This window comes from Acinonyx jubatus, chromosome E3 (assembly GCF_027475565.1).
Source record: "Acinonyx jubatus isolate Ajub_Pintada_27869175 chromosome E3, VMU_Ajub_asm_v1.0, whole genome shotgun sequence".
In the NCBI taxonomy this organism is placed as follows: domain Eukaryota; kingdom Metazoa; phylum Chordata; class Mammalia; order Carnivora; family Felidae; genus Acinonyx; species Acinonyx jubatus.
The window spans coordinates 34,131,030-34,153,596 of record NC_069398.1 but is presented as its reverse complement, the minus strand read 5'-3'; the positions used below and the strand labels follow the sequence as shown (position 1 = coordinate 34,153,596).

The following is a 22,567-nucleotide window of genomic DNA, read 5'->3' as shown; positions in this document are numbered from 1 at the left end:
CTGGCTTCTCTGTATCCTGGCCAGCCTTTGCTATGGGTGCTGTGCTTTCCTTTCTTTCCTTTCCTTTTTTGAAAAGTAGGCTTCAAACCCAACACAGGGCTTGAACTCATGACCCCAAGATCAAGATCTGAGCTGAGATCAAGAGTTGAAGACTGAGCCACCCGGGCACCGGTGGCCGCTGGTCTTCTTTTCTAACTTCTAACATGTATCTCAACATGGTTTTGCGTTTCCCTTAACCTGCAAAGACCCGATGGCCAGTGATGTTGACCGCCTCCCATGTACTTATCTGCCATGTGCACATCCTCTTGGGGGAAATCTCTTCAGATCTTTTGCCCATTTTCTAGTTGGACTGTTTTATTACCATGGAGTCTCAAGAATTCTTTATGTTTTTTTGAGATGAGTCCTTTCATAGATGTGTGGTTGGCAAATATTTTCTGTCTGCGGCCTCTTAAGAGGGTCTTTTGCAGAGCAAGTTTTAATTTTGATGGAATCAAAATTGACATTTTTTCAAAAATGATTTTTTTCTTTTATGGGTTTTGCTTTTGGGGTCTTATCCAGCCTTAGGTCCCAGAGTTTCTATCATGTCACCTTCTCAAAATTCTGTATCTTTCATTTAAATCTACATGCCGGTCTAAGTTGCGCGTAAGGTTGTGAGATTCAGGTCACGGTTCTTCTTCTTTCTTTTCCAGTCTACGGCTATCCAATTGCTTCAGCAGCATACGTGGAAGGCTGGCCTTCCTTTACTGAACCAGTTTTGCATCTCTGCATACTTGTGCGGAGCTAACCTCTGGGTCTGTCCCACTGACCTGTGTCTGTCCCTCTGTCGATATCACTGTCTTGATTCATGCAGCTGCATCCAAGGTCTCGACAGGAGACACGGATAACTTGTACTTTATTCTTCATTTTCTAAATGGTTTGGGCTATTCTTGTGCCTCTCCAAATTTTGGAAGGATCATATTTATATTTACAAAAGGTCTGGCTGAGATTTTAGCAGGAGCTCTGTGTTTAGTAGGAACAGAAACCTGTATATACATTTGGGGAGAACTCAGACTGTTCCTATGTTGAGACTCCTAATCCAGGAGCTCAAACCAACTCTCCATCTGTTCAGACCCTCTGATTTTTTTAATGAGCGTCCTGTCACTTTTAATCACACAAGTCCCATCCCATCTACGTTATGCTAAATTTACATGAAAGTATTTCCCCCTTTTTTGTGAGCAATTGTTAACAGTAATGGCACATTTGTTTGCCTGTGTTCATTGCTAGTATACAGAAATAAAATTGATTTTTGTATTTATTGAGCTTGTATCCTGTCGACTTGCTTAATTTACTTAGTTCTGTGACTTTTTGGGTGGGTTCCTTTACATTTTATATGTCATCTGCCAATAGGAACTTTTCTGACTTATATGCCCCTCTTCTTTCTTATATTTCCTGCCTTATTCCAATAGCTGAAACAGACGTTTATTATTTTTCACATATTCACTTTTTTGGGGGAAAAGAAAAGTGGGGGAGGGGCAGAGTGCGGGGGACAGAGGATCCAAAGCGGGCTCTGCGCTGACAGGCTCATAGAAGTGAGCCCGACGTGGGGCTTGAACTCACGAACTGCGAGATCACGACCTGAGCCAAAGTTGGACGCTGAAGTCACTGAGCCACCCAGGTGCCCCGTGAAACACACTTTTATAAAAATGTTTAAAACCTCTTCTTCGGAAAACGCAGAGCACGAGGACAAAAGAACCTACGTAATTGGAGAGACATGGCATGTTCATCAACTGTAGGAGCCTCGACACCGTTAAGATGCCAGTTCTCCCCGGACTGACCTACGGATGCCGTAAAAGGCCAACCAAAGTCCCAGCAGCCATTTTTTTTTTTTTTTTTTGGTAGAAAACAACAAGCTCATTTTAAAAACAGTTTTAAAAAGTGACCTCGAATAAATCGATTTTATAAAAGGAAAGCATCTTTTCGATGCCTGATTTCCAGACTTTCTATGAAAGCGAGGGGGTTGGTGCGAGAAAAGGCAGACAACTGAGCAGAAAGCAGAGTCTGGGCGCAGGACCTCACAGAGACGGCCAAGTGCATTTTGACAGCTGTCAAGGCAAATCAAGATGGGGAAACGGGCATTGTTTCAAAAAATGGTGCCGGAGACACTGGTGATCGCTACGGGGGAAAAAGGGACATAGACCCTTACCCATATCATACACGAAAATTAAAGTGTGTCCACAGACCTAAATGTGAAAGCTAAAACTAAAACCACAGACTTGAAAAAAACACAGGTGAAAATCTTTGTAATCTGGGGTTAGGAAAAGAGGTCTGTGCTGGCAGGATTTGAAGATGGGCCTCAGCGACTTGTGTCCGTGTACAATCTCCTTCTCTGGAGCATGGGAGGGGCCCGTGGAGAGCAAGAGACAGCACACCTTGACTGGGCTACTCTGAGCCTATCAAGAGAGATGATCCGGGGTGGGCCTGACCTAATCTGGTGAGCCTTTTCAAAGAAGCGTCATGTTGTAAGAGGAGGGGCCCCATGGCAGGGAACCTAGGGCAGCCCCTGGAAGCTGGCCAGAAACCCACAAACAACAGAGATCTCTGTCACACAACTGCAAGGAAATGAACTCTGCCAATGACAGGCAGCTGGCAAGGGACATTAGGTGAGACCACAGGCCCACCGACACCTTGATCTCAGCCTGATGAGACCTTGAGAGCAGATGACCCAGTGAGGTCCAGACACCGGGACTCCTGACCTGCCCCTGCTGTGAGACAGCGCATTTGTGTGGTTGTTTAACTTCCTCCATTGTACCAGGTACCTGCAACACAACTGTTAACCGCGGAAGAAAAGGCCACCTTCACTGTGTGTCCTCAGCTCCAATAGCATCTTGACCCTTAGGTACCAAATGCTTGTTGGTGAGTGAAGATACGGATTTTTTTCTTTTTTTTTTTTAATGTCTATTTTTGAGAGAGGGAGAGAGCAGGGGAGGGGCAGAGGATCTGAAGCGGGCTCTGCACTGACAGTGGAGAGCCGGATGTGGGGCTCGAACTCACTAACTGTGAGATCGTGACCTGAGCTGAAGTTGGATGCTTAACCGACTGAGCCTTCCAGGTGCCCCAGATACGGATTTTTTCAAAGCAGACCCTTCTAGTGCTAGCCTAGACATTATTTCCTCTGGTAACTCAGCGGATTGCTGGCTTGAGTTTGCTGTCGAGGACCTGTCTAGAAAAACGCCCCTGCATCAGAATGGCAGATACTAAGGAATTCTTCCTCCTCCTTATCATGGAGCTGCTCGAGTCACATAATACAGGACTAAAAGCCCAGTGAGTGTCTGAAAAATCTCCTGCTATGGCGTTAGTCATTAGCTAACTCACAACAAAGGGGATGAGTCAGAGTCCGTTTCTTCAGGTTCGTTACGGAAAGCCCCTGTGCTTTCACTGCCTTACTCAAATAAAACCAGGGAAGCCTCTCCCCTGGACACAGCACCTCCCAAACTATCCATATTTACCGTATTAGAGAACCGAAGTAACTTAGAAATACGGTCATAACAGGCATGTATCTAGGCAGCCACCAGAACGATGACATCATCACACACCATGTGGCCTTTGGAAAACTCCAGTGTCCGCTCTCGAGTAAATAACAAAAGGCAAATGGCGTCTCAGTCTTATTCTGAAAACAGTGTCGGTCTTGAGGAGCCCTCGCCGGGACCTCAGGGATCCCCAGACCGCACTTGGGGAAGCACTGCCCGAGAGGACACTGAACGTGAGCCAGAACGCTCCCAGCAGCAGGATCATCAAAGCCGAGGCTGGAAAAACCCAGTCAACCCTGACTTCACCGGATAAATAGATGGCAGCATATTCTAGAACCGCACAGGAGAATGAACAAGAGGGAACCATTACCATGTGCATCAATACGATGAATCACAAAATAAATCAGTGAATGAAAAAAACAAGCGGCAGTACAATATTTACACTATTCTTGACTTACGTGATGTTTAAAAACTGGCAAAATTAAACACAACAACAGTTACAGTAGCTAACACACATACAAAGTTTACCAGGGGCCCCGTGCGGATCTAAGTGCTTTACACATATTAACTCAGTTAATCCTCAAAATGATGCTTGAGGCCGGTATGACGGTCATCCCCATTTTACGGATAAAACTGAGGCAGAGAACGGCTCGGGGATACATGGGTGGCAAAACTACAAATAAAAAGAACATTAGCCGAAATCAGAAGGGCGGCTACGGCTGGGCGGGGGGTGTATCCAGGAGCAGGAGAGCCGACAGTGGGTGACACATTACCACTGATGCCCCCCGCTTTTTTAAAATTCTTTTTCAACATTTATTCATTTTTGAGGGACTGAGAAAGACAGAGCGTGAGCACAGGAGGAGCAGAGAGAGAGGGAGACACAGAATCGGAAGCAGGCTCCAGGCTCCGAGCTGTCAGCACAGAGCCCGACGCGGGGCTCGAACCCACGAACCGCGAGATCATGACCCGAGCCGAAGTCGGACGTGCCCCGCCGCTGATGCTCTTGATCTGCACGGTGGGGGTGTGTGCAGATGTGTCCCCTACTACTGTTGACTGTGTGTCCTTGTTTCCTGCGCAGGTACAGGACTGGGACAGAGACACAGCGAAGGCGGTATGGACCACGCTCACGGCCAGCGGCCTCTAGTTCGGGAAGTGCACACCCCGCCCGCGGCACCGGCCCTGCCGGCCTGGCTTTCAGAGCCCGGGATCGAGGCTGCTCCCTGCCGCTGGCAGCCTGGTCCCAGGGCTACGAACACAAAAAAACGACACAAACACTCAACAAAGCAGAGGAACACCTAGCACCTGAAGGCTGGGGAACTGGAGTCGAACAGAGAGGCGTCTGTGAGTGCTGGACGACTGTGCGCCCTGTCCTTCCCTTCCACCCCTGTCCGGGGAACAGGTGGGAAATGTTGAGAGAGGACTAGATAGGTAGAAAATGGTGAATTATCGAGGACTTCCAAGTGGGAGAGAGATCGCTTTTGCCAAACCAGTTATGCAGGCTCACTTCCACGTAGCGATGCAGCTGTGGGCCCATGTCACATGTTCCTTCTGTCCCCGCGTCAGCCCTGGAACACCCAGGTGGCGCTCAGCCCCCTTCCCCTCTGGGCCGTCAATGCTGCCGCTCTCTGGACCCAGGGCGTGAGAGTGCCAGAGCCCACGGTGCCCTTCCAACTGCCCAGACCACGTTCTCCTCACTGCTGGGCACAGGCCCCCACCCAACCCGGCACGCAGGACCCCTGGGGCCCCGCCCCCCGGCAATGCACCCACAGCCCCCCCTCTGCACACAGGATCCCTGGGGCCCTGCCCCCCCCAATGCACCACAGCCCCCAAGGCGCTCAGTACCTTTGGGCACGCCCCCCCCCCCCCCCCCCCGCCTCAATGCACCCATGGCCACCTTCCCCCCACACCCCTGCATGCAGGACCCCCAGGCACACACAGCGCCACGTGCTAGACCAGCTAAGTTCCCCTGACGCCAGATGCCACACTGGAGCTGGTGACGGAGCTGGTGCAGGCCCATCCTTGCACGCCACACAAGCCTGTGGCTGTCCCTTTAAGCCTCCCCCACACCCCTCGCCCCTCCTCACACCGCCCCAGCAGCTCATCCAGGGAGCTAAGTTTAGCTCCCTCCACTTCCAGTCTTGCCTCCAGGGACAGCCTGTGCTAGTGGGGCCCGCAAGGCTCTCTGAAGCCACCAGAGGCTTGCTTCGTAGCACGGAGGGCCTGACCTGGATCAGCGGTGCACTCCCCGGAGGGCGGGGGATCCTGCACACAGAGGTTTTTGGGGAAGGGGGACGGCACCCCTCTGACCGGACTCTTCCTCGCCCCAGCACAGTCTGGCCTCACGGTCGGGACAAGGGTGGCCCGGTCAGTCCCCCACGGTCCGTGACTCATCTGGGGACAGCTTGTTGTTTTGGGCCCAAAACAAGAACCTTTAAACGGAGCCACGACACGACACGCACCTCACCGATCGGCTCCCTCTGCCACCTGGACCTCAGGTCGGGGTCCTTCGGAGAAAGCCTGTGGGCACCTGAGCTGACGGGACGTCCCCTCCATTCGGGACCAGAACCGGACCCGGAGCTGTCTCCAGGCCGGGTCAGACGCACACAGAGCAGGCCCTCAAACGGGACCTATGGTCTGCCTGAAGCCAGGCCTCTGGCCACACACGGTCCTAAGGACGGCGGACAGAATCTGGGACAGGATCTGAGGGACTACAGGGGGAAAACGCAGTCAACGCTTGTCAGCCGGCGTGACCCAGGCCACGTGGCAGGAGCTCCCCTGCAGCCACTGGAGCGGCCCGCATCCTCTTCCGGAACCAGTACCAGCTAACCCAGGTGATCTCTACGGACAGAAACATCACCCGCTCCACAGTGGACTTGCTTCCAAACCAGCCTCTCACCCCGACACTCAGTGTATCTTCACTTGATTTGCAATTTGGCAACTAGTGATTGTCTTGTCATGTACGTGTGTGTACACACACACACACACACACACACACACACTTGAATGTGATAAAAAAACAAACAAAAAACCAATCTCAGGAACAGTTGCCAGCACAGGCTACTGGAAAACAAAAAGATGATCAGCGTCGTCGTAACACAAGGTGGACACACAGCCGCTGCATGTTTCGCATTCACGCCTTCGCACGTGCCTTCCGATCTCGGGACAGCGCTGCTTCCAACCCTGCTCCCAGCCGCGTTTCCCCACCAGTCATACCGAAAACACCAGAGCCCGGGCCAAGGCGGCCCGTCCGGCTGCCCAGCAGTCCAGCCACGGCAGAGCTGACCACGGCCCGAGCCCCGTCCCGCACCCCAAGGGCCGCCTCTCCCGTCAGTCCCCCCGCACGGAGCTTGGCAGGCGGAGAAATCTGTGAACGTGCCCCCAATACCGACCCAAGACGCAAAAGCTCTGGCTCTGGGGCCGAGGCGGCTGACAGAGTTCATTTCCAGGAGGAGTGAGACGGGCCGAGCAGGCGCCCGGCCAGGTGCCCCACCGGCACCGGATGGAGGACCACAAGTGGGGCGTGCGGCCGGCTCACGGAGGCCGCTCCCTCGGCCGGATAACGGCACCGAACCGGCCCTGCGGTGCCAGGCGCTGCGCCACGCACTTGACGCGCGTTATCTCACTTAATCCAAACGCAGTTGTCCCCATTCTCCTGCTGGAAGAAACCAAAGCTCACAGGTTCACTTGCCCAAGTGGTCGAAACCGCCGCTCAGCTCAGAAGGCCGAGCTCTTAAGCCACACGCAAGGCCCTGACCAGAGACCGCGAGCCAAGTTTTATATTTAAGAGTTAAGTCCCAACGTGCTTGCGAAAAATGAAATTAAAAATTCGGAACAAGGACAGTAGTCTCATTCGTCATATGACCTGACTGTCAAGGAGACGGGGCTCAGAGCAGCCAGATGACGAGGGGACAGACCATCTGGACCGGGCAGCACTCTGAGGCCAACCGCCTCCCCCTGGACGGCGGAGGGGAGCCGGGGCCAAGGGGTCAGGGTGCCCTTCGGCAGGATGTTTGCCGGCCTCCCCACCCCCTCGGCTCAACAAAAGGGAAAGAGGAGTGCTCAAAGCAGCCTTCCTCCTGCCAAAGCCTGACTCATCGGCCGTGCTCCAGCTTGGCTCTCCGAGCAAAAGGCCGGCTCTGCTCGTGGAGCCAACCAGAGCCGGGGCTGGCCCGGAGGAGAGGGAAGCAGGGCAGGAGGCCAAAGGCAGGGACGCCCCAGACGCTCGGGCCGGCGAGCCAGGGCTCTGGCTCCTCATAAAGGGCCCTTGTGCGTTAGGCCCGGGCCGCCAGGCCCTGTAGGCCTGGGGTCCGGGGGGGCTGTGGGGCCGCTGGAGCACTGAGTCGGCACCCACGCTCCACACGAACTCTGACCTTGTCCCACGAGAGACCAGACAGCTCTGAGGAGACGGACCACCGCCTCCAAAAGCCTCTCTCCTTCCATAATCGCTGGAAAAATCTCTGCTGACAACATTTGCAGGATTTCACAAGGCCCCACCTCCACCACCAAAAGCCCAACACAACACAGCGTGGCAGAAATGCCAAAGGTAATTCCCCGGAGGAACGGACGCCCCACAGCGCGAGAGCCGAGCTGGGGGAGACCCGGATGGAATTCCTTGGCTGCGGCAGGCACGTCGGCACGCACCGCATCTGGCAGGAAGCGGGCCGGGCTCCGGCACAGGGAGCCCACCAAGGGTTTCTTCCCTCGGCCGTGCCAGCCGTCTGAGTCAATGCTTCGCCTGGAAAAGCTCCCCGAACTCCCTCACCCTGGCCACAGTGCAGTTCTGTCCGCTGGGATGGAGTTCTGACACCCGTGCGTGAACTTGATTCTCGACTCTGCATGGCCCTATGATCTAAAGCTGGCTCGGGGCGCCTGGGTGGCTCACTCGGTTAAGCATTCGACTTCGACTCAGGTCGTGATCTCATGGTTCATGGGTTTGAGCCCCGTGTTGGGCCCTGTGCTGACAGCTCGGAGCCTGGAGCCTGTTTCCGGTTCTGTGTCTCCCTCTGTCTCTGCCCCTCCCCTACTCGTGCTCTGTCTCACTCTCTCTCTCAAAAAAATTAAAAAAAAAAAAAAAAAAAAAGTTAAAATAAATAAATAAATAAATAAATAAAGCTAGCTCAAAACAAACAGGAAGTATTCCGAAGTCTGAAATACCTGGAGAGAGCCAGATAACATCATAAAGAATATTCTAGAAATAGGCAACTACTGGTGTCTTATTTACTGTTGGATTGTGCCACAGTACTTACAATTCTGGAACCCTCACTAACTGCTCTTAAATTTAACTTAAAAAAAAAATCACGTTAGTAAACCTTGAGAGAGAGGGGGAGAGAGAGAGAGAGAGAGAGAGAGAGAGAGGAGAGGGAGCTCTACCTTAAAAAAAAAGATGACCTTGTAAAACACACCAGGCTGAGCGAAATGATCTTTCTTTTGTTTCTGGTTTGTCACTAAGGGAGATAAATCAAAACAAAAAGAGCCTGTCAAAACGATCTGTAAAAGTAACATTCAGGTCAAGGCAAAAGATGAAAGTTTATGTAATTACTTGTGTGAAACTGATCTGCTAAGCAATACAGAGATCAGACCTCAGTCGGTAGCTAAAGGTTCTGATCGATTCCCTTTTTTTTTCCTCTGCGGTGGAATATGGGCTGTGAACTAGCCGTGCCTTCAAGAACCAGGGCGAGAACTGGGACCTCACCAGCCAAGTGCCACCTACCAGAGTGTTCGCTTCACGGAACGCCCACGGATGCGCATAAACCCCAATTCAGGCTACTTTTGGGGGACCTCCTTAGAACAACAACGGGGTTTGCTCAGGAACAGGGCCAGGGGAAACGTAAGCCACCCACAGCCTGAGCGCCTCCTGGACAAAGGGGACATTTGAAAGGTGTCAATAAAGTGCTTCTCCAAGCAACATGTTTTCCACCTCAAACGGAGAATTTTGCTTGACAGTTCCAAAAACATGTTTTTAAACCCAGTAAATAAAAGAGGGAATTGTAGGGATATTTCACCAAATCTTGCCTCACACATATTTTATCACATTCTGCACTGGAACTAGTACGCGAAGTTCCTTTTAGGAACATTCACTGAGAAGACAAAATATAGATTTATTAAAGAAAAGAAGATGTATTTAAAAAAAAAAAAAAAAAAAAAAAAGGATCCCCTGCTCCAAACCAGAAAGCTGTTCCTGGTGATCAGCCTGAGTGGAGGCTGAGGTGAGCATTGGCGGCCGGCAGGGGTGGGGGGCGGGGAGGCCTTAGGGGGAAACTTGTCTGTCTGGTTCCCTGCTGCTGATCCCGAGTTCCACTGGGTTTCCTTGGAAAGGCTAACTCACACCTTGCTTTCACTCAAAGGATCATCAAATTCACCCTCTTCAAGAGATCCTGAATTCTTACCTACGGTCAGATAAGAAGGGGGAAAAAAATTAAATACTGCTTATTGTAAAAAATCACATCCAGGGGCGCCTGGGTGGCTCAGTCAGCTGAGCTTTCGACTTCGGCTCAGGTCACGATCTCACGGTGCGTGAGTTGGAGCCCCTTGTCGGGCTCCGTGCTGACAGCTCAGAGCCCGGAGCCTGCTTCCGATTCTGTGTCTCCCTCTCTCTCCGCCCCTCCCATCCCCACACTCCGCCTCTCTCAAAAATAAACATTTAAAAAAATGAAAAAAAAATCACATCCAAAGAGCAAACTTCAGTTCTCTTGTAGGCACCTTTCACACCGGTTTTCTTTTAAAAAGCTGCAAAACAACGTCCACAGCAGCACCACGCTTAACAGCCCAACGGGCGAAGATTGCCCAAATGCTCATCACACGATGGGTGAGGAGACAAGACGTGGTTCGTCCACAGAACGCTAGGCAGTGATGAAAGTGAAGACGGTGCTGGCCCAGACTGCAGTGCGAGTGAACCTCAGACGCTTCCTGTGGAATGAAAGAAGCCAGACACCAAGGCCACGTACTGCATGATTCCATTTCTAGGAAATAACCGGAAAACCTACAGAAGCAGGAGGAGGAAGAGGGGCTGCCTGGGGCCGAGGACTGGGGTTAGGCACGCACGGGCACGAGGGGCCTTACTGGGACGACGGGAGGGCCCTAAAACTGGTTCGTGGTGGCCACTGCGCAGCTTGGTGAATTCACTACAAGTCACTGAAAAGTACCGCTTAGAAAAAGCTGCCCCAAGAGAAAAAAAAGTTTCCATAAAACCAAGTTATTTACTCAAGAATGCTCCTGTGTTGCTCACACTGAGAATTAATCATCTCCATTTAATAACTCCTAAGTAGTTCAGGTCTATTTCAGGAGCTGTGTCAGACGCTCAGAATTTTCACGGCGGGTAAAGCTCCAATTATAGCTGGTTATGGGGCTGTTTTCATCTTTATTAAACCACCATCATTTAACAAAACAGCAGCAGGAAGTTCAACAGACCCCGGGTACCAATTAAAAGGATGCCAAGTTAATAACCCTACAGGCTTCTGCAAGTTCCCCTCACAGGGCCACGCCCGGCCCTCGTCTGAGCCGGGCACACAGGGACAGCAGGTGGCAGGAGCTCGGGGACACTGCGGGCTCCCTGTGCTGATAGAGAGTTCTGGCCTCTTGGAAGCCCCTAGAAAAGCAAGGCAGAAGCCACTTTTTTGGTTCGGTGTAGCTTCTCATCTGGGGGTTCATTTGCAAAGTGCATCGTCTCCAACAGTACCCACCTCACTGAGGAGCGCTGGGGGCGGTGGGGGGGGGAGCCAACCACACGCCATCCTCCTGCAGGACGGGCGTGGACACGCACTGCCAGGCCAGCTGTGTGGTTTGCACGTCCTTCTCATTTATTTACCACCAAAATCCTTTCTCATGTGAGGCTAAAAGTCTATCCTCTTTTCGGTATTAGGGGGGAAAAAGCCCTCTTTACGGCATGTCCTTATGAAAGAAGGGGACAGATCATTAGCTTTATAAGTCACTAAAGACGTTGCGGCACCTGCCGGAGCTGTATCAGGACGCTTGTATCTTACAACGTTGAGGGAGAGAGACGGAAAGGATTAAACAAAAGAAAAAAAGCATTCAGAAAGCAAATGTATGACAAAGAGTGAGAGAGAAGGCAGGGCAGGGAGGGGGAGAGGTGAAGGGAGGGACCTGCTCGGCAAGGAGCCCTGGTCAGGCCGACTGCAGTTCTTGCCACGCCTCCCGAGACTTCTGCAAGTGTGAAATGATCTGAACACAGGAGTTTAAAAAGCTCGTAACGGGAGGCGCTTCGCACTTGTGAAGAAGACGGCACAGATGCTACCCGAGGACGGTGGGTGACACTACTTGAAAAAGCCGGCCCAGCAGAGGCCCACTCGGAGCGTGTCGAGAAATTCCTTCACAGATACGAAGGGGGGACGGTGCCCCCTCTGCAGAAGGGCTGCCTCAGGGACTCCCCATAGAACACATCGCGTCTGCTTACGCATACTCAATGGTCCTACAAAGATGCCCTGGGAGGAGTCCAGGGCTCTGTGCCTTTTCTAGAAGTCTCCGGAGGCTGCTGCGCCAGGATCTCCTCCGGTTTACTATTCACGGAGATGTGCGTCTTCTGTTCCTGGGGATCAGCTGACCAGCTTTCGGTCGAGATTCTGTGTGAAGCGTATCTGTTCAATTATTTGAAACCTCCGAACCAAGGTGGAGCTCAGCTTGTCCTCAGAATCCAGGCTTCTCTAGGTCTCGTCTGGGTAGCAAGGGTTACTTTGTTTCTAAGATATAAATTAATTATTTCCTCTACCACAGCTTAAGGATCCACAATCATACTTTCACTTGACTTAATGCTACAGTGTTTCCTCTCAAATATTTTGCTAAAATCTTAACTTAAAAACATTCATAAGACTTCAATTGTAACATTCTTAGCAGAGGGAAAGAAACCAAAACCATTCCTAATCCAGCGCGAAGCAGCTAGTTTAATCAAGGCCACCGTCCTCCTCCGAGCTGGGGCTGCACCAGAACAGGTTTGCATTTCCAGGCTTCTCTGCAAGCGGAGGGGAGCTGAATACTGGCACCCCACCCCCCCAGAAGTTTTCGCCCCAGCTGGGTGCTACGCAGCGTCTGGAGGGCCTCCGGTCCCCCCAGCGTGTGCCAGGGGATCCTGAAGGGAATGCAGAGATTAATTTCAGCTGGACTTGCTCTTCTCAATCCTCTTAGCGCAAGAAGGCCTTGGAGACTTAAGGAAGCATTCGTTATTTAAAATGCTTCTGTTGGGGCGCCTGGGTGGCTCAGTCGGTTGAGCATCCAGCTTTGGCTCAGGTCGTGATCTCGCGGTTCGTGGGTTCGAGTCCCGTATCAGGCTCTGTGCTGACAGCTCAGAGCCTGAAGCCTCCTTCAGATTCTGTGCCTCCCTCTCTCTCTGCCCCTCCCCTGCTCATGCTCCGTCTCTATCTCTCAAGAATAAATCAACTTAAAAAAAAAATGCCTCTGCTGAGGTTGGGTGCACAAAGTGTTGAGGTGGGCCTGCTGCATTCTGTATACAAAATAACCATGTGTGTCCTGAGGACAATGAGGACCCTTCCTGAAGGGAAAGGGCGTACAACCCCCAGGACCCCAACTAACTTTCCCCCAGATTTTCACCCTTGACGTTTATAATCACTTCTCCAGAATTTTTTCATCTTGAAAATGTGGAAGTTGAACTATCAACAGCCGCTGCCCGGCCCCCCAGGGAGCACGATCCCACTTTCTGGCCTGATGAAGCCACCCGAGACACCGCACGTAAGTGTAATTATACCACAGTGGTCTCTGTGCCCGGCTTACCTGACCTACGTAATGTCCTCAGGGTTCATCCGTGCTGTAGCGTGGGGACGGCGACTCCCTCCTTTCGAAGGTGAGTCCTACTCCGCTGTGTGCAGACAGCACGTTTATTCATCCCTCCGTCTGTGGGCGCTGGGCGGTCTCCACCTCTTGGCTACTGGGGACGACGCGGCCGTGAACACGGGTGTGCGAGCACCTGTCTGTGCCCCAGCGCTCAGCTCTCTTCTACTTAAGTGGCGATCGCTGGGTCCCGTGCTAGTTGTTTTACGTTTCCTGACGCGCCTCTGTTTCAGCAGCAGCTGCGCTGTTTCACAACCTCCAACAGGGCACCAGGTCTCCATTTCTTCACGTCCTCAGCCACACGTGTTGTCGGCTGGCTTTGTGACAGCGGCCATCCTGCGAGGTGCGAGGGGGCATCTCAACGTGGTTCTGATTTCTAGGTCTGTGAGCATTACCGATGCTGAGCACCTTTTCCTACAGTGTTGACCGCTTTTGTATATCGTCTTGGGAGCCAGATTTATTTGGATCCTTGTCGTTTGTTCAACAGGGTGATTTTCTTGTTGCTGAGTTGTAGGAGTGTTTAAAAACCACATTCGGGATATAACTCCTCATCGGATATAGGACTTGCAAACATTTTCTCCCATTCCACAGGCTGCCTTTTCATTCTGTTGGCCGTGGGTCCTCTGATGACAAGGATGTAGTTCTCTTCCTGTATGCTTTCAGGGTCCTAGTCACAAAATCATCGCCAAGTCCGGGGTCATGAAGCTTTTCCCCCGGCTTTCTTCTAAGGGTTGTACAGTCCTGAGTCTTAGGGTTAGGGTAGGTCTGTAGCCCATGTGGAGCTAAGTTTCGTATGTGGTGTAAGGGCCTGCATTAAAAAACCAGCTCTAATAATAGCATTCCACTGAACACAGGTATAAAACTTTTTTGCGTGACCCTGTCAATAGCCGTTTGGGATATTTCCAGCGTTTTGCTGTTGTTCCCCATGATGACACAAATACCCTTTACAGAAGCCCCTCACAGACATGAGAGGCAATACTTGGCAGTTTCCGAGGAGCCAAAATTAACTTTTGACTGGCTTGCTTCAAATTTTGCATTTTACCCCTTCACGTTGTGTATGGCAACCCTTACTTTGGAATCCTCAGGACCAGACAGATGTATTTTGGAACTCAGAAATTTTCAGATTTGGGGAAGTAATATGGTACCGATGCCGTATGTTACAGGATATCCCCAGTTGGGAACAATGGGTACATATGTATACCCTAATATACATAACATATCCACAATATAGGGTATATTATAGGGAACTTATAATCAAATATGCTAATACATGTGTAGTAACACACAGATATAAATAATACACACACACACACACACACACACACACGAATATTTAAGACCAGTGGGGAGGTAGGCTCCTGAGGACGGCTCAAAATGGAAATATCTGCAAGTCTCCTGAGATCTGCCCTTAAAAATCATGGATAGAAGATACAGGGAAAAAAAAGATAAGAATCATACCAAATGTGAATAGTGATCATTCCTTTCCTCTTCCACAACTGTTACAATGCAATTATAAAAAAATAAAAAAAAATTTCCTTCATTTATAAAACTAGCTAGCCAATGAATACATTGTCAGGGTACAAAAACATTACAATGCAGCTGAAGGAGGCTCACATTCGTCCCACAACAGTTATCCACATCTATCACTCTGGCCCATATTCTTCCAGACCTCTGTCTCTATTCAGGGCACAGATGTCGGGGTAGAAACTTAAAGTTTCAGGACTGGTTTGCCTTTACATCAACGGAATCAAACGCTGCGCATCATTTTTCAAGTCGGATTCTACCAGGTCTCAGAGTTACGCGGAGCTTCGTCCCTCCTCACAACCACCCCGGATTCTCGAGTATGACGTGTTACAGAGGGCTACCCGTGGATGTTTACATAGTTACAATTTCTGCTACCACCACCGCCGCCACAGGAACCGTCTGCACACACGCGGCTCCTGGAACACTGTGTCTGTTAGCGGTGTTCCTACAGACAGAACTGCCGGGCCAGAGTAGACACGTGGACATTTCTAAGAGCTCTGGCAAATGGCCTCGCCGAAGGGTTCTACCAATATATATCCCAACGAACAAAGGCGGAAGGTATCTATTTTCCCATGGCCTCACCACACTGGATATTAGCAGCAATCCAATTTCCTTTTCTTCTTCTTCCCCCCCCCCACCCCCCCACCCCCCCGCAGTGTGATGGGTGAAAAGTGGTATTTGTTACTTTTTAAGTCCGAGTTTTGTCCTGATCACTGGGGGCGTGAGCATTAGGCACTTTTTCATCCTTGGAGAAAAGCCAAAACCTTTATAAGAAGTCATGATAAAAACAGATCACGATAACATGCAGAGATGAGAGGAGATTCAACATCAACCACAGATCGGCTTAGCATTTTGAGGAAAATGAACTATGTGGTGGACATTAGTAAACTGCACAGATAGCCACACCTAAGTATAAAATGGAGGACTTTACTCAAGTTCACTGCCATATTCTACACAGGAAAGCCATTTGCCCCAGTTTGCTCCAGAGAGCCCCATTTCAAGCTTAGTGCCCTGGTAAAATTATTAGCAGTCCCCTCGCCCCCCCAAATGCCCTGATTGGTGTCATCAAGTTACACAAACTGCACATTTACACACACTGTGGCTCCACAGGCACAGGGCCCAGCAGGTCCCCTGGAACTGGCATCACGTGTCACTGCGAGACCTCACCAAGTACTGACAGCTAATGGGATCGTGTGTCCGCAACTCCGTTTTTCCAGCAGGATTATTACAAGTCAGAGTTATGGCAGCCATAATTTGTTCCCTGGCTGTTGAGTGCTTCCACGCCAAGCTATTAGGCAGCGTTTTGCCAGTGTTTTAAGACTGTGTGAACGCTGGGGCGCCCAGGTGGCTCAGTCGGTTAAGCGTCCGACTTCGGCTCAGGTCATGATCTCACAGCTCATGAGTTCGAGCCCCGTGTCGGGCTCTGTGCTGACAGCTCGGAGCCTGGAGCCTGCTTCGGATTCTGTGTCTCTGTCTCTCTCTGACCCTAACCCACGTGCATTCTGTCTCTGTCTCTCTCAAAAATAAACAAACGTGAAAAAAAGATAATAATAAAAAAAGACCGTATGAACGTGGACCTTGTAAGCACTTGGCTCCGGTATTTCCTGCCACGGCAAATGCACGAGGAATACGATTAGGGAATCAAGCGATTAAAATCGAAGGAAAGAGCCTGAGGTACAGAGCTCAGGAACCCTCAGCACGTACCCTGCATTTCATTCAGCCTTCCAGACAAGCGAACACCGACATCCCGTGTGTCTGAAGTTGCAAAGGGACAACCAAGTCCATGGTAGGCTGGGGGTAAACTACACTGCACGAGGTAGGCACACTGCTGGATGACCTATTTCTCTATCCCTCCCTTATCCTGTCATCTCTTCTAATAAAATTTTTCTGCCTTCTATGTTTGGGAGACATGGGCTGCCTCTCCTTTCCATAAAAGGCCAAAAAAAAAAAAAAAAAAGCCCAGATAAATTTTTCTAACGGTGCCAATGGGACTTCTGTGCCGCACTGTCCACTCCAAGGACACAGTCCTATGGCAGTCGTCAGGACATCAGTCCAGGAGGAGAACCAAGCAGCTAGCTCGGTAAACACTCTACAGGCTAATCCTGCTGGCACGTTTTACACAGCAGACGGAAACTCGGAAAGTGCTAAATAAATCTCAGTCTTCAAACAATTACACTTAAACGTCCTATTTAAGTCACAGAGCACAATGCAGCTGCCTTCGGGGACGTTATCAGGATCAACCCAGTGTAGGGAGGAGACGGTGGCGGAGTGGGGCACTCGGAGGCCTCAGAAGACCCTGGCCCTGCGGTAAAGGGAAGAAACTTCCGGAATGGCAGTGGAGACTAAGAAGATTGCTTTTCCCAGGGAGCTCTTTAGGAAAGCTGGTCTTTTCCTTCCCCTCTCAACCGTCAAGGCAGGTAGATCCCAGGCCTCGTGGTAGTGAACGCGTAAACAAAGACAGTGACATTCAAAAAAGCCTCTGTTCAATGAGTTACTTTCACAGGGCAGCAGGAATTAAGAGCATAATCTTTTTGTGAAAGAAAGAGCTTGAGGCCTAATTGGCATGTGTGAAAAGACACATACTCAAGGGGACAATCTGATGACCTGTGACGGGCACGTCCCTGGGGGACCATAGCGGCAAATCAAGGAAGGTACATCCACCCCCCCAAGGTCTCCGCGTGTCCCCTTTTTCCTGCGCTCTCTTCCTGTCCCCAGCCAACACCGATCCGCTTCTGTCACTCTCACTCTACGTTTCTGGAATTTTACATAAATAAACCATATAGCGTGGACTGTGTGGCTCCTCGTGCGGCATAATCCTGCTCACGTTTGTCCACGCGGTTGTCCGCGTCAGTACTCTGTTCCCTTCACCGCGGAGGGGTAGTCCCCTAGATGGATATGCCTGAATTGGTCACCAGTCATCTGTCGAGGGACAAGTTAGCAGTCGGCAGCTACGACAAATAAAGCTTCTCCGAACACCCGTGTGCAAGTCTTTGCCGGGACACATATTTGCATTTCTGTTCGACAAATACCCAGGGGTAGAGTGGCTAGCTCACAGAGGCCGACTTTTAATGACACGCCCTATGCTTTTCCAAGGCAGGAGTTCCAGGCGACACTGGCACCAGACCAACCCCCCCGCCCCACGTCACCACTCTGTCGGGTCAGCCCTTCCAAGTGTAGCCTCTAGGAGGGTGCAGGGACCCCTTGCTGTGGTTTCCATTTAGGTACAGATGATGTATGGACCCCATCTTTCATGCACTTGATTCGCCCTCTTCGCCCCTTCACATCTTTTGTTCATTAAAAAATTTGGGGTAAGTAACGTGTTCTCTTATTACTGAGTTTTATGAGTTCTTAGGGTGCCTGGATGGCCCAGTCAGTTAAGCGTCCGACTTCGGCTCAGGTCATTATCTTATGGTTTGGGTTCAAATCCCGGCATCGGGTCTGTGCTGATAGCTGGGAGCCTGGAGCCTGCTTTGGATTCTGTGTCTCCCTCTCTCTGCCCCTCCCCTACTCATGCCCCCCCCCCCTCAAAAATGAATAAACATTAAACAAAAGAGAGTTCTTTATATATTCTAGATACAAATCCTTTTACATAATTGCAAATATTTAATTTTCATTCTTATAGAGGGGTCTTTCAAAATTTTAATTTTTGGACCTTGATTTAAGTAAGTTAAAGTAAAAAAAAACAAAATTTAAATGCTGGATTCTCTCTTACATCTCACGGAGCCATTTGTCTGTCATTATGCCAATCCTATGCTGTCTTGTTTTTTTTTTTAATTATTTATTCTTGAGCGAGAGACAGAGCACGAATATGAGCAGGGGAGCAGCAGAGAGAGAAAGAGACACAGAATCCGAAGCAGGCTCCAGGCTCCGAGCTGTCAGCACAGAGCCCGATGTGAAGCTCGAACTCACAAACCGCGAGATCATGACCTGAGCCGAAGTCGGACGCTTAACCGACTGAGCCACCCAGGTGCCCCATAGGCTGTCTTAATTACTACAGATTTACAGTAAGTCCTGAAATCAGGTAGTGGTGTATTCTTTGCTATTCTTTTACAAAGTTGTTGTGGCTACTCTTGATTCTTTGCATTTCCATACACGTTTCAGAATCAAATAGTCAATTTCTACAAAAAGCCTGCTGGGATTCTGACAGGGATTCTATTTAACCTTTAGATCAATTAGGGGAGAACAGACATATTGACGTATTGAGTCTTCTGACTCCTGTACGTGGTATATCCTTCTGTTTATTTAGGTCTTCTATTTTCCTAGCATTCACACATCTATTTCTTTAGATCTCAGCTATGTTTTTGTTAGCTTTCAGTAAATTTCAAGATTTTGCACAGCTTTTATTAAATTTAACCGCAAGTAGTTCAGATTTTTGATGCTATTGTAAAGGCTATGTTTATGCCAATTTTTGATTATTCACTGCTAATACATTAAAACACAATTGTTTTAAAGACTTAAATTGAGAAGAAGGTATGGTTTGCCCTTACACCTGGTGCCCCCAAACACCCACCATCTCCCTGATCAACATCATTCACGAGAATGGACCTTTTATTTTTAAACCAAGGATGAACCTACACCGACACATGACCACCCGAAGTCCATGGTTTACCTTCGGGCTCACTTTTGGTGGTGCACCTTGTAGGTGTTGGGACAGAAGTATAATAACATCTCTCTATAATATAACTGCACACGGAGCATTTCTACCATTTTCGGAAATCCTTGTGCCTGTCTACTCATCGCCCTTACCACGCGCCAGCAGCGATTTTTATTGTTTCCTATTTCTGCCTCTTCCAGAATGTCACATGGACGCAACCCTACGGTACGGAGCCTTTCCACACGGTTTCTTTCACTTAGCAATATGTATCTAAGGTGTCTCATGTCTGCTCATGGCTCCACGGCTCATTTCTTTTATTAAAAAAAGTTCTTTTTGCGCCCACTGTGGGGACAGGGTGTGCCCAACTCGCCTTGGACACCAGGCACCTCTCCTCCCTTCTTCTCTCCTCAAAGGCTCCAAAGCTCCTTTCTTGTTCGAGTTGAAGAATACTGCACTGTCTGGATGGACTAGAGTTTAGTGATTCATTCACCTACTGAAAGACATCTTAGTTGTTACACTTAGTTGTAAGTTTTGGCAGTTACAAATAAAGCTGCTATAAATATCCATGTTATTTTTATTTATTTTATTTTGTTTCTGTGCGGATATATGTTTCGATTCCTTTGGGTAAATGCCTCAGAGCAGGACTACTGAATCGTACGCTGAGAGCATGTTTCACTTTGTAAGCAGCACCACGGTGGCTTCCAGAGTGGCCGTGCCACCTTGCATTCCCACCAGCCATGTTTGACAATTCCCGTTGTTATACGCCCTTGAGCATCTTTCCATGTGTCTATTTGCCATCTGTGTATCTTTCCTGGTGTGGTGTCTGTTAAGGTCTTTAGTCCACCTTTTAACCAGGTTGTTTTTTATTATTGAGTTTCAAGAGTTCTTTGTATTAAGGATACCTTTAACAGATCCTGCAAATGTTTTCAAAAACAATTTTTAATGTTTATTTTTGAGAGAGCGCGCGCAAGTGCATGAGTCGGGGAAGGGAAGAGGGAGAAGGGGACAGAGGATCTAAACCAGGCTCTGTGCTGACAGCCTGATGCGGGGCTTGAACTCACGAACCGTGAGATTACAACCTGATCTGAAGTCAGACACTTAACCAACTGACCCACCCGGGCGCCCCATCTGTTTCTCTGTTCTTCTGTCAAGGCCACACTGTCTTGATTAACGTGGCTTTACAGTGAGTCTTAAAGTTGGGTAGCATCACTCCTCCAAATGTGTCCTTCCCCTTCAATAGTGTGGTGGCTGTTCTGGGTCTCTTGCCTCTCCAGAGAAACATTAGAATCAGTTTGTCCATATCCATAAAATAATGTGCTGGGATTTTGACTGGCATCGAATTGAATCTATAGATCAAACTGGGAAAAAGTAACATCTTGAAAATATTAAGGCTTCCTATCCACAGACACGGAATATGATTTAGCTCTTAAATTCTGTTCACCTAAACTTTGTAGTTTTCCTCATATAGATCTTGTACATATTTTGTAATCAGAATTATACCTTAGTATTTACTCTAAGGGTGTTAACGTAAATTATATTGTGTTTTAAATGTAAGCCACTTGTTCCATTATTGGCACATATGAAAGCAACTGACTTTTGCCTATTAACCTCGCATCTTGCAACCATGCTATCATAGCTTAGTAGTTCCAGGATTTTTTTTTTTTTTTTGGTTAATTCTTTTGGATTTTCTACATAGGTGATCACGTCATCTGCAAACAAAGACAGTTTTGGGTCTTCTTCCCTAGTATGTATATTTTTTACCTCCCTTCCTTGCCTACTGCAATAGCATGGACTTACAGTATGATGTTGGTAAGGAGTGGTGAAGGGGTCCCCATGCCTCATCCTTGATCTTTATGGGAAAGCTTCGTTTGTCACCATGAAGTGTGCTACTAGCGGTAGGTTCTTTTCTTTTTTTTTTTTTAATTTTTTTTTTTTAACATTTATTTATTTTTGAGACAGAGAGAGAGCATGAACAGGGGAGGGTCAGAGAAAGAGGGAGACACAGAATCTGAAACAGGCTCCAGGCTCTGAGCTGTTAGCACAGAGCCCGACGCGGGGCTCGAACCCACGGACCGCGAGATCATGACCTGAGCCGAAGTCGGACGCTTAACCGACAGAGCCACCCAGGCGCCCCTGTAGGTTCTTTTCAAAGATAGTCCTTATCTAGTTGAAGAAGTTCCCTTCTATTCCTAGTTTAATGAGGGGTTGTTTTTTATTATTATTATTATTATTATTATTATTATTATTATTATTATTATTTGATTTTGCCAGATCTCTTTTCTGTAGCTATTTACAGGATCATGTAATTTTTATTTTTTTAGTCTGTTGACATGGTAGATTACATTAATTGACTTTTGAATGGTGAACTGGCCTTGCACACTTGGTATAAATCCCACTTGGTCAGCTTTTTATACTTTTTCTGGATTTGCTTTGCTATTTTGTTGAAGATGTCTGCATTTATATTCATGAGAGATACTGTTCTCTAGTTTTCTTTTCTTGGAATGTTTTTGGTTTCGGTATTAGAGTAATGCTGGCCTAATGAAATGAATTATGAAGTATTCCCTCTGCTTCTATCCTCTCAAAGAGATTGTGGAGAACTGCTACATTTCCTCCTTAAAGGTTTGGCAGAATTCACCAGTCAACCCATCTGGGCCCGGTGCTTTTGGTTTGGAAAGGTTACTGACTCCATTTCTTTAATACACATAAGCCTATTCATACCATCTATCTCTTCTTGTGCTAGTTTTGGCAGATTTTATGTTTCAAGAAATTGGTTCATTTTATCTAGGTTATCAAATTTGTGGAAATAAGAGCCGCTTGCGGTATTCTTTTATCATCTATTCAATTTCCATGGGATCTGTAGTGATGTCCCCTCTTTCATTTATTTATTTATTTTCTTAAACATTTATTCGTTTTTGAGAGACAGAGAGAGACAGAGCACAAGTGGGGGAGGAATAGAGAAAGAGGGAGACACAGAATCCAAAGCAGGCTCCAGGCTCTGAGATGTCAGCACAGAGCCTAATGCAGGGCTCAAACTCAAAGACTGTGAGGCCATGATCTGAGCCAAAGTCAGACGCCCAACAGACTGAGCCACCCAGGTGCCCCCGTTTCTGATATTAGTAACTTGTGTCTTCTTTTTTCTTACATGGCC

At 48.9% G+C, this 22,567-nt stretch overlaps 1 protein-coding gene and 1 long non-coding RNA gene across 4 annotated transcripts in view; one reads left to right on the top strand and one right to left on the bottom strand.

Annotated features, from left to right (window-relative positions):
- Positions 1-22,567, bottom strand: part of GNA12 (G protein subunit alpha 12) — a 107,451-nt gene that overhangs the window by 11,841 nt on the left and 73,043 nt on the right. The window lies entirely within an intron of this gene.
- Positions 7,545-9,623, top strand: LOC113594565 (uncharacterized). The gene is made up of 2 exons (XR_003414965.2): positions 7,545-8,049; positions 9,160-9,623. It is a non-coding gene; the product is annotated as an uncharacterized LOC113594565 (long non-coding RNA).